The sequence below is a fragment of the Loxodonta africana genome, chromosome 4, assembly GCF_030014295.1.
Source record: "Loxodonta africana isolate mLoxAfr1 chromosome 4, mLoxAfr1.hap2, whole genome shotgun sequence".
Taxonomy (NCBI): domain Eukaryota; kingdom Metazoa; phylum Chordata; class Mammalia; order Proboscidea; family Elephantidae; genus Loxodonta; species Loxodonta africana.
Window position 1 is genome coordinate 31,936,552 of NC_087345.1, and position 17,832 is coordinate 31,954,383.

At 39.3% G+C, this 17,832-nt stretch overlaps 1 protein-coding gene across 5 annotated transcripts in view; it reads left to right on the forward strand.

The window, feature by feature from the left end:
* ANKS1B (ankyrin repeat and sterile alpha motif domain containing 1B) overlaps positions 1–17,832 on the forward strand; it is a 1,402,370-nt gene that overhangs the window by 799,613 nt on the left and 584,925 nt on the right. The window lies entirely within an intron of this gene.

The window sequence follows — 17,832 nt, forward strand, 5'->3', positions numbered from 1 at the left end:
GCAGGCCTTCCTCCTACTTCTCTTTTGTAGATCACTTAAACCACTTATGCCTCAGTTTTCTTAGCTGTAAAATGAGAATAATAATGCCTGTTGTTGTTGTCGTTAGGTGCTGTTGAGTCGGTTCCGATTCAGAGTGACCCTATGCACAACAGAACGAAACACTACCCAGTCCTGCACCATCTTCACAATTGTTACAATGCTTGAACCCATCGTTGCAGCCACTGGGTCAATCCATCTCATTGAGGGCCTTCCTCTTTTTTGCTGACCCTCTACCAAGCATGATGTCCTTCTCCAAGGACTGATGCCTCTTGCTAACATGTCCAAAGTAAGTGAGATGTAGTCTCTCCACTCTTGCTTCTAAGGAGCATTCTGGTTGTACTTCTTCCAAGACAGATTTGTTCATTCTTTTGGCAGTCCACGGTATATTCAATATTCTTCCTCAACACCACAATGCAAAGGTGTCAATTCTTCTTTGGTCTTACGTATTTGTCGTCCAGCTTTCACATGCATATGAGGAGATTGAAAACACCATGGCTTGGGTCAGGTGCACCTTAGTCCTCAAGGTGACATTTTTGCTTTTCAACACTTTAAAGAGGTCTCTTGCAGCAGATTTGTCCAGTGCAATGCATCCTTTGATTTCTTGACTGCTTCTTCCACAGGTGTTGATTATGGATCCAAGTAAAATGAAATCCTTGACAATCTCAGTCTTTTCTCCGTTTATCATTATGTTGCTTATTGGTCCAGTTGTGAGGATTTTTGTTTTATTTATGTTAAGGTGTAATCCATACAGAAGGCTGTGGCCTTAGATCTTCATCAGTAAGTGCTTCAAGTCCTCTTCACTTTCAAAAAGCAAGACTGTGTCATCTGCATAATGCAAGTTGTTAATGAGCCTTCCTCCAATCCTGATGGCCCCTTCTTCTTCATATAGTCCAGCTTCTCAGATTATTTGCTCAGGACACAAATTGAATAGATATGGCGAAAGGATACAACCCTGACACACAACAAAAATCCTCACAACTGGACCAGTAAGCAACATCATGATAAATGGAGAAAAGATTGAAGTTGTCAAGGATTTCATTTTCCTTGGATCCACAACCAACACCCACTGAAGCAGCAGTCAAGAAATCAAAAGACACATTGCATTGGGCAAAACTGCTGCAAAAGACCTGTTTAAAGTGTTGAAAAGCAAAAATGTCACCTTGAGGACTAAGGTGCACCTGACCCAAGCCATGGTGTTTTCAATCTCCTCATATGCATGTGAAAGCTGGACGACAAATACGTAAGACCAAAGAAGAATTGACACCTTTGAATTGTGGTGTTGAGGAAGAATATTGAATATGCCATGGACTGCCAAAAGAATGAACAAATCTATCTTGGAGGAAGTACAGCCAGAATGCTCCTTAGAAGCAAGGATGGCAAGACTATGACTAACATACTTTGGACATGTTATCAGGAGGGATCAGTCCCTGGAGAAGGACATCGTGCTTGGTAAAATAGAGGGTCAGCGAAAAAGAGGAAGACCCTCAATGAGATAGATTGACACAGTGGCTGCAACAATGGACTCAAGTATAGTAACAATTGTGGGGATGGCTCAGGACTGGGCAGTGTTTCATTCTGTTGTGTATAGGGTCACTATGAGTCAGAACCAGCTCCACAGTACCTAACTACAACAACAACAATCTCTAGCTTTTTGCACATGTCATCATAATACTTTACTTTGCCTTCTTGAGGCACCCTTTGAAACCTTCTGCTCAGCTCTTTTACTTCAATATTTTTTCCTGTTACTTTAGCTGCTCGATGCTCAAGAGCAAGTTTCAGAACTTCTTTCTCTCCTGTCTATTTAATGACTTCTTGCTTTCTTCATGTATAATGTCCTTGATGTCATTCTACAACTCGTCTGGTTTTCAGTTGTTGCCCATGCTTAATAACACCTAGTTCACAGAAATGTTTTAGGGATTAGATGAAATAGTACATGTGAGATGACAGTACAGACTGATATGCAAAAGTGAGGTATTAGCAATACAGGGAGTTTCATGGAAAAGCAGAAATTCAAATGTAATTCTTACATCCTCCCAAATCTCCTCAGAAATGGCCAAAGATGTAAAAATGAGGAGGAAAAAGACCTACATTAGTATGGGAAAGTAGTAGTGGATGACATCCTCATGCCAGAAATTTCAAAGTTTCTGGAGTTAGTAGAAGACAATGGAAGAAGATTGAAGAAATACAAGAAAGATAATTTCCTACATGTGAGGAACCACCACTCATCTGTCAGCTTGTCATACTGTGGTGACTTGTGTGTTGCTATGATGCTGGAAGCTATGCAACCAGTATTTCAAATACCAGCAGGATCATGTGTTATCAGGAGGGACCTGGAGAAGGATATTGTGCTCGGTAAAGTAGAGGGTCAGTGAAAAAGTGGAACACACAAATGAGATATAATGACCCCATGGCTTCAACAATGGGCTCAAACATAGTAACGATTGTGAGGATGGCACAGGACCAGGCAGTGTTCCGTTCTGTTGTACATAGAGTTGCTGAATTGGAACGAACTCAACAGCACCTAAAAACAACAAACAACAACATGTAAAGAAACAACTGGCCCAGATAGTACATAAAGAAGACTTACAAAGTTAAGGGCAGGAAGCAAAGACATACTGGGGGCAGTCAGGAGGTATAACTGGATTCCACCATTGCCACTGGAAAACATACCAACTGCCAGGGAGCAGCAAGCAAGGATCCTGTAACAAGCTCACTCCTGACTTACACTTAGGGGAGACATTTTCACAGTTGGTTCCTAATGAGGACAGCTGTGACAGGTAAAGAATGAGGACACTGCCCCATTTAACTCCTGGTTGCTAAAAGAAATACTGGAACAGAGAGAAAACTCCCTCCTGTGACTGCTGGTAGCGCTGAACCTTTCCTAACTTGCGCCAGGCCTGTGGTTGTCAATTTTTAGTGTTCACCTGAATCACATGGGGGACTCGTTAAAACATAGATTGCTGGGCCTCATCCCAAGAAATTCTAGTGAGTCTTATTTGTTTGCTGTTGAGTCAGTTCTGACTTATAGCAACCCTATGTACAACAGAACGAAACACTGCCCAGTCCTATGCCATCCTCACAATCCTTGTTATACATGAACCCATTGTTGCAGCCACTGTGTCAATCCATCTCGTTGAGGGTCTTCCTCTTTTTCACTGACCTTCTACTCTACTAAGCATGATGCTTTCTACAGGGACTGATCCCTCCTGATAACATGTCCAAAGTATGTGAGACGAAGTCACTCCATCCTTGCTTCTGATGAGCACTCTGGCTGTACTTCTTCCAAGACAAATTTCATTCTTCTGGCAGTGCATGGTATATTAAATATTCTTTGCAACCACCGTAATTCAAAGGCAACAATTCTTCCTCAGTCTTCTTTATTCATTGTCCAGCATTCACATGCATATGAGGTGATTGAAATCACGGTGGCTTGGGTCAGGCATACTTTCACCCTTAAATTGACATCATTGCTTTTTAACACTTTTAAGAGGTCTTTTGCAGCAGATTTGCCAATGCAATACATCATTTGAGTTCTTGACTGCTGCTTCTGTAGAGTGTTGATTGTGGATCCAAGTAAAATGAAATCCTTGACAACTTCAGTCTTTTCTCCATTTATCATGAGGTTGCTTATTGGTCCAGTTGTAAGGATGTTTGTTTTCTTAATGTTAAGGTGTAATCCATATTGAAGACTGTAGTTGTTGCTCTTCATCAATAAGTTTTTCAAGACCTCTTCACTTTGAGCAAGCAAGGTTGTGTCATCTGCATAACGTAGGTTGTTAATGAGTCTTCCTCCAGTCCTGTTGCCCTGTTCTTCTTCATATAGTCCAGCTTCTCGGATTTATGCTCAGCATATAGACTGAATAAATATGGTGAAAGAATGCAACCCTTATACACACCTTTCCTGATTTTAAACCAGGCAGTATCCCCTTGTTCAATTCAAATGACTGTCTCTTGGTCTAAGTATAGCTTCCTCATGAGCACAATTAAATGTTTTGGAATTCCCATTCTTTGCAATGTTATCCATTATTTGTTATGATCCACACAGTTGATAGTAAAATGCAGGTTACCATCTTTCTGGTATTTCCTTCTTTCAGCCAAGATCCATTTGACATCAACAATGATATCCCTCATCCCACGTCCTCTTCTGTATCTGTCTTGAATTTCTGGCAGTTCCATGTTGATGTACTGCTCCTACCACTTTTGAATGATTTTCAGCATAATTTTACTTGCGTGTGATATTAATGATATTGTTCAATAATTTTTCGCATTCTATTGGATCACCTTTCTTTGCAACGGGCACAAATACGGATCTCTTTCACTTGGTTGGCCAGGTAGCTGTCTTCCATATTTCTTGGCATAGACGTGTGAGCACCTCAAGCACTGCATCCATTTGTTAAAACATCTCAAATGGTATTCATTTAATCCCCGGAGCCTTGTTTTTCACCAATGCATTCAGTGCAGCTTGGACTTCTTTCTTCAGTACCATAGGTTCTTAATCATATGCTGCTTCCTGAAATGGTTGAATGTCAACCAGTTCTTTTTGGTACAGTGACTCTATGTATTCCTTCCATCTTCTTTTGATGCTTCCTGTGTTGTTCAATGTTTTCTCCGTAGGATCCTTCAATATTGCAACTCGGGGCTTGAATATTTTCTTCTGTTCTTTCAGCTTGAGAAATGCCAAGTAGGTTCTTCCCTTTTGGTTTTCTAATTTCAGGTTCCTGCACATTTCATTATAATACTTTACTTTGTCTTCTCAAGCTCCCCTTTGAAATCTTCTGTTCAGCTCCTTTACTTTATCATTTCTTCCATTTGCTTTAGCTAGTCTATGTTCAAGAGCAACTTTCAGAGTCTCTTCTGATATTTATTTTGGTCTTTTCTTTCTTTCCTGTCTTTTTAATGACCTCTTGCTTTCTTCATGTATGATGTTGTTGATGTCATTTCACAACTCATCTGGTGCTCAGTCATTAGTCTTTAATGAGTCAAATCTATCCTTGAGACGGTCTCTAAATTCAGGTGGAATATACTCAAGGTCACATTTTGGTTCTTGTGGGCTTGTTCTAATTTACTTCAGGTTCAACTTGAACTTGCATATGAGCAATTGATGGTCTGTTCCACAGTCAGCCCCGGCCTTGTTTTAACTGATGAGGTTGAGCTTTTCCATCCTCTCTTTCCACAGATGTAGTCTAGCAAGTAAGGCCCAAGAATTTCTAACACGTTTCTAGGAGAGGCTGTGCTTCTAGTCTGGGGACCACACTTTGAGAACCACTCTTCTAGACCTGTGCTGTCCATTATAATAGCCACTTCTACATATGACTATTTAAAATGAAATTTAAATTAATGCAAATTAAGTAAAATTTGAAACTCAGTTTTTGATTTGCACTAGCTACATTTCAAATGCACAATAGTTACATGCAGCTGGTGGCTACCGTCTTGGACAGCACAGATACAGAGCAGATAATTCTATTGAATACTGTAAAGACTAGTGAACAGGACCACCTACCTGATTGCAGTACTGCAGGAGATCCGTTAGTTCTGTGTGAATGGAGGCCCCTGGAGTTGTGTGATGTGGCAGAACTGGCAATGAATCAAAGTGTTTCCCTTCTTATGGATCCTAGAGATGAAGGAATCTCTTGATCTCTGACAGAAGTCATTTCAGTTCCCCAAATTAGACAAGCCAAGAGCTTCCTCCACAGGACTGAGCAGGCAAAAAAGTAACTGGCTATATTAATGATACCTCACAAAGGAGGGGAGGGTTGTTCTGAGGAATTAGAGCAATGCCATTCTATGAAAAAAAATTACTCTTAAGAAAAAGGAGTTTTTCAAATTGATAATTCATGATCTCAGCAGTATGCAGCAGACTAATGCTGTGTGAAGAATCCCTGGTAGCAAAATGGTAAAATGCTTGGCTGCTAACCAAAAGGCTAACAATTTAAACTCACCCAGTGGCTCCGCAGGAGAAAGACCTGGCAAAATGCTCCCATAAAGATTACAGCCTAGAAAACACTATAGGGTAGGTGTGCTGTGTCACTTGGGGTCGCTGTGAGTTGAAATAGACTCTACAGCACTTAACAACAGCAATGCTGTGTGAACCAGAATAAGTAATCATGAAGAGTCAAAATTATGGCTTCATGTAACTGAATACTATTCATGTCACATTCAAAACTATAATGGAAGCAGAACATACACTGGATCACGAAATGCCTAAGTCAGTGAAGTAAAAGACTAACTGAAGACATGTAGTAGACAGACAAAAAGTATAAAGGAAGTAAAATTATAAGATAAAAGATAGAAAAAATATCCTAGGGATCTAATATACATATGATAGGAATTTCAGAACTAAGAATATAGCAAAAGAAGTAAAAGCAACAATAGAAGAGAAAATAGAAGAAAGCTTTACTGAACTAGAGATATCTTGAATAATAAATCACCGAAGATTTACTGAGTAAACGCAAAGTGTCTGAAAGAAACCTAGACCTCAACTGGGGAATTTTTTAGTATTATAATTTCAAAGGTAGGGAAAAAAAATACTATAAGAATCTGGACAGATATAAATCACATAAAACAGGTCACTTACAAAGGAATAAAACTTAATCAGAGATCAAACTCTGTTCAATTCTTAGCACCCAGAAGACAATGGAGAAATGCCTCTAGAATTTTTAGAGAAAAGGATTAGAACTCAGGAATCAAAAATTATGTGGCCTGCCATGATGTGAAAAGTCACAGGAAATAAGTCATTTTCAGATACATTCTTTAAAAAACAATCTACTTTTTTGAAATAATTGCTCAAAGATATACTTCAGTTGATCAGGGAAGAATAATAATAAAAACTTTAAGAATAGGCAAGGAAAATATTAATATAAAAGGATTGTAAAATGAAACTTGAGAGACATAGAATATATTTTGAAATAACTTCTCAATAAAAAACCCTCCCTGCTGCCATCGAGTCGATTTCGACTCATAGAACTGCCCCATACCGTTTCCAGCAAGCACCTGGTGGATTCAAACTGCGGACCTTTTGGTTTGCAGCTGTAGCTCTTAACCACTATGCTACCAGGGTTTCCGTATGGTTATAAAAATATAAGTGGAAAATAAATGAAAAGAGAAGATAGAAATATAAAATAATATTAACACCTTATCAAAAACCCCAAATTATTTTAATATAAATTGGGAAACATAAGGAGAAGATAGTTAACAAGGATGTTAATTTTCTCATTTAAAAAAAGAAATGATTTAGTAGTCAAGAGCATTAGTACCTGTTTCATAGTCTGCTCCACCACTTACTGGCTATGTGGTCCTGCTGGCTTATTTAGCGTCTCTAACAGCAGTGGTTAACATCTAACATCTCTAAGCGTAAGTCCCCTCACCTATAAAAGGGGAATATCATAATACCCCCCGAGTTGTGTAGGAGTGGAATCAGATAATGCATATGAAGTGCTTAGTACCTATAAGCACATGAGTGAATGTTAGCTGTTAACTTATGAAGCGAAAAATAAAAAATACCACTGACAAACAGGGAGTAAATCTGAAGATGATTTTTGTAACACAATGACTAGAAGAATTGTGTGTGTGTATTAAAGGCAACTAGCAAATATATATACATACACACACATATATGTATATATACACGCACACATATGTATATATACACGTATATGTATATATACATATATATATATACATGTTTATTATTAAACCCAGTAAAAAACCCAGTGCCCTCAAGTCGATTCCGACTCATAGCGACCCTATAGGATGGAGTAGAACTGCCCCATAGAGTTTCCAAGGAGCGCCTGGTGTATTTGAACTGCCGACCCCTTGGTTAGCAGCCGTAGCACTTAACCAGTATGCCACCAGGGTTTCCCAACCCTGGCTGCTAACCAAAGGGTCGGCGGTTCAAATCTGCCAAGCGCTCCTTGGAAACTCTATGGGGCAGTTCTACTCTGTCCTATAGGGTCGCTATGAGTCGGAATCGAATCAATGGCACTGGGTTTTTTTTGTGTTTGGGTGTTTATTATTATATATATCGTTTTAAAATACCAAATATACTCTATAAAGCTATAGAGAAATAAGATCAAACACATCAGTTATTTGAATATGACAGGGATTGATACTAAGAAGCCATTTAAATAAATATTTTCTGATTATTTAGGTATATTTACATTTAAAAAAAAATTCCAAAAAAAAAAAAAAATGCACAGAGTAATCCCAGTTTTGTTGGGAAAAATGTATGTGCATAGAAAAAAAGGTAGAAAATATTTATCTGTGAAAATGTTAATAGTAATTATTGTTACATGTCTAAATTATGAATGTCTTTTTCTTCTCTTTTCTCTATTTTCGCTAATATCTATAATCCACATATATCATTTTTATAAATATAAAAAAATTATTTTCAAATAGTCTTATTGTTAACTGCCATTAACATTTAAGTATGTATCACTCTAGAATTTTTCTTCACGTACAAATACGTATATATATCACTGCTTGATTCAAAAACATTTATTGATTATCTGTTATATTTCAGGCTTTAGTCTAATCGAAAAGCTTGGTGGCATAGTGGTTAAGTGCTATGGCCGCTAACCAAGAAGCCGGCAGTTTGACTCCACCAGGCGCTCCTTGAAAACTCTACGGGGCAGTTCTACTCTGTCCTGTAGGGTTGCTATGAGTCAGAATCGACTCGACAGCAGTGGGTTTGGTTTAGTTTTGGTTTATTCTAATCTCCAAGAATATAGCAGAGGAAAAAAAAAGACAAAAATCTCTACCCTCTTGGAACTTAGCTGGGGAAGAGCAACATAAATAAGTAAAATATATGTTTGTATTTTGATAGATGGCATAGAGAAAAAAATAAAGCAGGGTGGTGGATAAAGATTGGGGAGTTGTCACTTAAAATAGAATGAACCCTGGAGGTCTCATTGAGAAGATAATGAAGTATGGCCTTTTTGGGGATTAACACTTCAAGAAGGTGATGGAGGAGCCAATGCAGCTTCGTAAGGAAAGAGAATCAAACACAGGAAAGTGCAAGTTCAAAGGTCCTGACACAGCAGAATGCCTGATGCACTCACTGGAGGGAGAGAAAGGAAGCAATATAGCTAGATACAAGTAAATGAGAAGCAGAGTATTAGGTCAGGTCAGAGAAGGGGGCTGGAGTGTGAACAGGGCTCAGATCATGTAGGACCTCATAGGCTAGATCTCGTAGGCTAGCATAAGGGTTTTGGCTTCTACTCAGCTTGAGTTGAGGCACCAGTGGGAAGCTTTGAGCAGAGGAGTGACATGATCTGACTTGGTTTTACTAGGATTACTCTGGCCACTGTGTTAAGAATTGTCTGAAGTGGTGCAAGGGTGGACGCAGGGAGTCCAGTTAGAAAAATGTCACAAAAATCTAGGGGAAAATGATGAGGGGTGGGGAAGGGGCTTGTACCAGAGCAAGAGAGGAGATGTGGTAAGAAACAGGCGCTGGGTATATTCTAAAGGTCGATTCACCAGTATCCCCTGCGTGATTGGACATGGGAGAGAAAATGAGGAGGAAAGATGACTCTAAGGCAGTTGTATAACAAATCTGGAGTTCAGGGGAGGGGTCTGATTGAAAACAGAAATCTGGGAGTAGTCATTGCAGTTGATGTTAACTGCCATTGAGTTGGCCTTTGACTCACAGAGACCCCAGCACAATAGGATCAGACCATTGTGATCCACTGGCTGATTTTCAGAAGTAGATCACCTGGCCCTTCTTCCTCATCTGTTTTAGTCTGGAAGCTCTGCTGAAACCTGTTCAGCATTATCACAACACAAACCACCACTGACAGGTGGGTGGTGGCTGCACTCGCGCTCTCACGGAAGGGGAGACTTCTACCACTGAACCACTGCTACCACCTCCAGTTGTCATTGCTTAAAAAATAACCATTGCAGTCGAATCAGATTCTGACTTATAGCCACCCTATAGGACCGAGTAGAACTGCTCCATAGGGTTTCCAAGGAGCAGCTGGTGGGTTTGAGCTCTTAACCACTGCACCACCAGGGGTTCTGTCATTGCTGAGGTGATATTTAAAGCTGTAACACTGGATGAGACCAGCAAGGGAATAAATGTAAATAAAAAAGTGAAGAGGTCTAAGTGTACCAAGCCCTGGGCACTTCAATGCTTAGATGTTGGGACAATGAGGAGGAACTAGGAAAGGTGAATGAGAAAGGGGAGCCTGTAAGGTAGGGTGAAAACCAGGAGACTGTCGTACCTTAGTAGCTAAATGAAAGTGTTTCATCCAGGAGGGTGATAATCTATATCAACTGAATCATTGCTTGTTCAAGTAAAATGAGGATTAAGCTTGTCCATTTTGGCAACGTGGAGATTATGCTGGTGTTGACAAGAGAAGATTCAGTGATGTGGTATGGCACAAAAGCCTACTTGGAGTGAATGTGAAAGACAGGGAGGAAAGAAGTTAGAATTAGCTCTTCTGCAGAACTGGAACACTGTTTTCCATGTTTTCTCATTTCAAGTTAATATTTTTCTTTCTGTACTAAAGTGGTGGGAATTGCAATTTGATTGCATTACCTTTTTTCCCCTCCGTGGAAAATGACATGATGCCCCCAACCTGAAACAGGCCTGTGAAATATTTTGCTAAATGCATGTGCCATTTACCAACACTTCAGTGAAAGTAGATCTCTCCAGCTTCCATGATCACACACAAAAAAAAAAAACCCAAGTGGTTCCCTGACCACTACTACTTTTGTAATGTTTTCTTCACAGAGTTGAGGGGTTGGATGAAAGAGAGCAATAAACAATCAATTTCCTAGGCATTCTGCATGCATCGAAAGCACATCTTGTTCTTCTGCCTGGATCAGATGGAGACATTAGAATCGGTGAGCAGCCCTACAGTCATCATCCTACTGTTGCCATGGCTATAACACCAGGCCCTTATAGAGGATTTTTATTTTACATTAAGATATTTCTTACCATAGCAACAGCAGTGGTGATTTAAAACATCATTTGCTAGATCTAATTTATCTTTAACATTTCTGTATATTTGTGATGGTGTGTCTTGTTAACAGAATTCCACTTTTGATGACTCTCCTGTTCTTTTGAAATGAGACTTCTCCTAGGATACATGTGAGAGAAATCTAGGCTGCTCATTGCTTGCAGGAATAGAAAACTCACAACATACATCTGAATGCCTTACATTCCCAGGGCTTTTATTGATGATATTTGGGTGAGTCTGAGTTCAAATTCAGGTTATATCTTTTAAAAATCGGAGCAGAGTGATTATTCATTTTGGAGTATTTAAAAATAATCTCCATCCTTTTTATATTATTAAATGAGTTGTTTTTATTTAAAGATTACAGATATACATTTTTTGTTCATCTGTTTCCTTTTTCCAGAGCAATTATTTATTTCACATTCATAACTACTTGGGACAGTACAAAAACAAAGAAGAGTTCTAAAATAAATTAAACCAGAGCAACAACTCCCTTGAAAACAACAGACTTGAATTAAAGGGGCGCTTTCCTCTCTTCCCCCAATACAGTCACTTCTGTTTGGGAAAATACATGGTAACAGTGGATGCAGTATTACAAAGAAATACATTTTGGTAAGAGAGGAACAAAACCTCTTAGTTTCAAATGTAGTTATTCACTATAGGCCATTTATTCGTCTGGCTCTAGGCTCTGGGAATTACTCCTAGCACAGATCTCCCTTTGAAATCCCAGCTCCCTAGGGAAGTCAGAGATAGATGAGAAACTGCCCCTGTGAACTTGGTTATCCACAGAAAACAAAGAACATAGTGGTTGAGGGCAACAGAGGAAAGGCATGCGGGAAGGGTGAATGTGGCCAGCTTCCTTTGCTTGCAACAGGAGCTTCTTTCAATGCAAAGCACATGCCAAGACAGATCAGGCACTCTCCCAGAAAAAGATACAATAATTTAGTAGTACAGTCTGCCCAGGCAGCTTAGCAGCTGGAAACGAGGGAGCCTTGGGATTTGCTATAAATGGTGGGGAAATTGGCTGATAGCCTCTCTCCTATACTGAGCAAAGGGAGCAAGAGAAAAGATTATAAATGTTTGAAATCAGAGCCAAACAGCATGATCTGTTCTGGTCCAGGAGCTGCCAGAACTCCAGCATGGTCTGGATTCTGTATTAAATGCTAAGTTTGGCAGCATGAGGGGCTAGCAGGCCAGGAGACAACAGAGCTTACCTGGATGCATTTTCAGAAGGCAGCTGCTGATCTTTAGTTGTGTGGAAGAAGGAATTTTATTAAATGTGTATCTGATGCCATTCATCTTTTAAGCATGATGATGATCTTTGAGCAAATGGTACAATTAGAATTAACACCCAATACTGATACCTGGAAAGGAGCCCACTGAACAGCCCTCGGTGGCCTCACTGGCCTTACTCTTGGAGGCATTCTTCTCTTATTCCATCCTATCTCTGTCCCTTTCAGTCCAGGCTGGCAGTGTGTCTGAGATGGTGATCAGATAATGATCCATTACATCTACGAAATACCTTCACAGTAACATCTATCTAGACTACAGTTTCACCAAAAAAGTGGGCACCATAGCCTAGCCAAGTTGACACATACAGTTAACCATTACGGTTATAATGATAGTAGACTTATCAAGGAAATGGAGGAAACCAGAGGATATTAAAGCAAGCTTCATCATGACCAAATTCTGTTTATCCCATTAATACTTAGTTTTTTTAACATTAGAAAATGTATAAATGTCACTTACACTAACCGGTTAAAGGACAAAAAAAAAAAAAAGTTAAAGGACAGAAATTACATAATTAGCTCAACAGGTGCAGAAAAATATTTGATAGAAACTCAACATCCACACATAATTAAAATTCTAAGCAAATTTGAGTCAGGAGAGAACATAGTTAACTTAATTTTTCTACCTGGGGTATCTATCCAAAACATAGAGCAAGCATCACGTTTAAATGAAGAAAGTTAGAAATATTTGGTGGTAGATAAGATTACTGTTCTCCATTTCTTCACTGCCTCATCTGCCATGTTACCATTTAGTGCAGTAGAGTAGCTGGTGTGTGCATCCTCACTGCATTTACTTTGGGCTTAGTCATGTCAATTTCCTTGGTCCTTGAAATGTGAGCAGAAGTAACAGTGTGCCAGTTCCAAGCCAAGACCTAAAGTGGCATCTCGTATTTCCACTTACAGTCCTGTACCACTGGGATTCACTATGAGAAAAACATGCTCTGGGCAGCTTCTGATTCAAGAAGAATGAGGATAAATATGAAGCTTACTGCCGTACCAGAGCGTAGAGCCATGCCCAATTTACTAGAAGTCTAAAGCAAAGCCATTTCTCCCAACCTGCAGTTCCCTGAGGAAGAAAAAAAATAAATGGCTAGGATTATAATCCACAGTATTTTGGAGTGGTTTGTTTTGTAGCAGTGTTGCAACAACAGTTGATTAATACACCAAAAAAAAAAAAAAAACCTGTTGCCATCAAGCCGATTCCAACTCATAGCGACCCTGTAGGACAGAATAGAACTGCCCCATAGGGTTTCCAAGGAGCGGCTGGTAGGTTTGAACTGTTGACCTTTTGGTTAACAGCCAAGCTTTTAACCACTGTGCCACCAGGGCTCCAATTAATACCCATTTCCTCACAAGTCAGAAACAAAACAAGGATGCTCAGTATAGCCAGTTCTATTCAACATTGTGTTGGACATCCCAGCCAGCATAGTAAGGCAAGAAAAAGGAATTAAAAACATATGAATTTGAAAAGAAGAAACAAAGCTGTCATTTCTAGGCAACTTTAATATGTAACAGGCAGATTGGAGATCTGCGTGGCTAAGAAGGACTATTCAGTTCCTCCTTGTCTTTTCCATTTGGGAAAAAATTATATTTGTTTCCTGTCTCAGAGCATGCACAGAAATAAATTCTAAATGAACAAAGGGCTTAAGTGTGAAAGGCAAAACCTCTGAACTTGGGAATGGAAGAATTTTTTAATCAAGGCACACAAAAAAAGAAAACAATGCAAACCATAAAAGAATAGAATAACTTCAACCATATTAAGATGAAGAACTTCTGTTCCTCAAAAAGCATACGAAAAAGTGAAAATGAAAGTTACTAAATGGGAAAACTTATTTGCAACAAAGATAACAGTCATAGGACTAGTGGCCAGAATATACTTTAAAAATCCTAAAAATCAATAAACAAAAGGCAAACAACTCAATATAAAATCAACCAAATTAATGAAAAGTCATTTCATAGAAGAAACTTGAATGGCTAATAAGCACATGAAAAGATACTCAACCTCATTAGTGATCAGGGAAATGCAAATTAAGACCACGTAACAACATTTTATACCGACTTGACTGGCAAAAATTAAGAAACCTGGCCAAGTTGAGGATGATAAGGGTCAAAAAAATTATTTATCATTGTTAGAATTGTGAATTGGTACAGTCATATTAAAAAACAATATGATATTATTGTAAGCAGAATACTGGCCCGCCAAAGATATCCTCATCCTAATTCCTGGATTCTATGAATATGTTACCTTGCATGGCAATATGGACTTTGTGAATTTGATTAGGCTAAGAATATTGAGAAGGGGAGATTATCCTGAATTATCTGGGTGGGCCCAATGTAATCAGAAGGTCCTTTAAGGAGAGAGGCAGGAAAGTTGATGTTGGAGAAGGAGATGCGATAATGAAAGCAGAGGCCGGAGTGATGTGAACACAAGCCAAGGAATGCAGGTGGCCTCCAGAAGATGCAAAAGGCAAGGAAACAAATTTTCCCCTCAGAGCCTCCAGAACAAACATAGCCCCCAGAACTCCAAAACTGTGAGATAATAAATTACATTATTTTAAACTAAGCGTATGATAATTTGTCATAGCAATAATAGGAAACTAATACAAATTTTGGTACCGGAAGTGGGATGCTGCTAAAAATATGGAAGTGGTTTTTTGAAATTGAGTGATGGGTAGAAGCTGAAACAATTTTAAGGCGTATGATAGAAAAAAAAAAAAACACATACACACACAACCTAGACTGCCTTGAATGGACTGTAAGTATAAATACAGGTGTAAAAACTCTGCTAGTAAAGACTCAACAGAAAGTAAGAAGCATGAAGAGAAAATTCATATTATGTTAGAGAATACTTAAATCATCATAAACAGACATTTGGTAGAAATACTGATGTTAAAGGCGCTGTTGTTAAGAGCACAAAAAGAAACGAGGAACATGTCATTGGAAACTGGAGGAAAGGTGATCTTTGTTATATACTGGGAAAAATTTAGCTAAATTGTGTTCTCCAGTTATGTGGTGTCTTAGTCATCTAGGGAAACCCTGGTGGCGTAGTGGTTAAGTGCCACAGCTGCTAACCAAAAGGTCAGCAGTTCAAATCCACCAGGCACTCCTTGGAAACTCTATGGGGCAGTTCTACTCTGTCCTATAGGGTCACTATGAGTCGGAATTGACTCGAAGGCAACAGGTTAGGTTTTTTGGGTTAGTCATCTAGTGCTATTATAACAGAAATACCACAAGTGGATGGCTTTAACAAACAGAAATTTATTCTCTCACAGTTTAGGAGGTTAGAAGTCCAAATTCAGGGCTTCAGTACCCATAGGAAGGCTTTCTCTCTCTGTGTCAGTTCTGGGGGAAAGTGCTTGCCATCAATCTTCCCCTGATCTAGGAGCTTCCGAGCAGAGGGACCTTGGGTCCAAAGGACATGCTGTGCTCCCAGGGCTTCTTTCTTGATGGTATGAGGCCCCCCTCCTCTCTGCTCAATTTTCTCTTTTATATCTCAAAAGATTAACTCAAGGTACAACCTAATCCTGTAGATTGAGTCTTGCCTTGGTAACATGACTGCCCCTAATCCTGCCACATTAAGATCATAGAGGTAGGATTTACAACTCATTGGAAAATCACATCAGGTCACAAAATAGTGGACAACGACACAATACTGGGAATCATGGCCTAGCCAAGTTGACACACATTTTGGGGGACACAATCAATCCATAGTATGTAGAATGTATGAAGTATGAATCTAGGAAAATTGGAAGTCAGCAGAAATGAAACTGAATGCATAAAGATTGGTATCCTAAACATTAGGGAGCTGAAATGGACTGGCACTGGCCATTGTGAATCAGACAATCATATGGTCTACTATGCTGGGAATGATGAATTGAATAGGAATGGCATCTTATTCATCATCAAAACGAACATTTCAAGATGTAACCCGAAGTACAACATTGTCAGGGATAGGATAATATCCATACACCTATAAGAAGACCAGTTTAATACGAATATTATTCAAATTTACACACCAACCACTGGTGCCAAAGATGAAGAAACTGAAGATTTTTACCAGCTGCTGCAGTCTGAAATTGATCAAACATGCAATCAGGATGCATTCATAATTACGGGAGATTGGAATACGAAAGTTGGAAACAAAGAATAAGAATCTGTAGTTGGAAAATATGCCCTTGGTGATAGAAACAATGCCAGAGAGTGCATGATAGAATCTTGCAAGACCAAAAACTTATTCATTGCAAATGCCTTTTTCAACAACATAAACAGTGAGTATACACATGGATCTCGCCAGGTGGAATACACAGGAATCAAATCGACTACATCTTTGGAAAGAGATGGCGGAGTAATTCAATGTTATCAGTCAGAACAAGGCCAGGGGCCGACCACAGACCATCCATAGCTCACATACAAGTTCAAGCTGAAGTTGAAGAAAATTAGAGCAAGTTCATGACAGCCAAAGTACAACCTTGAGTATATCACACCTGAATTTAGAGACCATCTCAAGAATAGATTTGACACGTTGAACACTAATGATCGAAGACCAGACGAGTTGTGGAATGATATCAAGGACATTATACACGAAGAAAGTAAAAGGTCATTGAAAAGACAAGAAAGAAAGAAAAGATCAAAATAGATGTCAGAAAAGACTCTGAAACTTGTTCTTGAATGAAAAGTAGCAAACAGGAGAGGAAGAAATGATGAAATAAAAGAGCTGAACAGAAGATTTCAAAGGGCAGCTCAGGAAGGTAAAGTATCGTAATAAAATGTGTAAAGACGTGGAGTTAGAAAACCAAAAGGGAAAAATGCCCTCGACATTTCTCAAGCTGAAAGAACAGAAGAAATTCAAGCCTCAAATGCAACATTGAAGGATTCTATCGGGAAAATATTGAATGATGCAGAAAGCATCAAAAGGAGAGAGCAGGATTGTAGTCACTGTACCAGAAAGGATTGGTCAACATTCAGCCATTTCAGGACGTAGCATATGATCCAGAACCAATGGTGTTGAAGGAAGAAGTCCAAGCCACACTGAAGGGAATAGCAAAAAACAAGCTTCCAGGAATTGATGGAAAACCAGTTGAGTTGTTTCAACAAACAGATGCAACACTGGAAGTGCTGGCTCCTCTATGCCAAGAAATTTGGAAGACAGCTACCTGGCCAACCGACCGGAAATGATCCATATTTGTGCCCATTCCAAAGAAAAGTGATCCAACAGAATGTGGAAATTGTCAAACACAAGTAAAATTTTCCTGAAGATCATTCAAAAGCAGCTGCAGCAGTACATCGACAGGGAACAGCCAAAAGTTCAAGCTGGATTCAGAAGAGGATGTGGAGAGAGATATCCTTGCTGATATCAGATGGATCTTGGCTGAAAGCAGAGAATGCTGTGTTTTACTATCTATGCAAAGGCACAAGAATTTTTTGGTCCCCCCTACCCCCACTGCCATCGAGTAGATTCTGACTCATAGCAACCCTATAGGATGGAGTAGAATTGCCCCCTAGAGTTTCCAAGGAGCACCTGGTGGATTCAAACTGCTGACCTTTTGGTT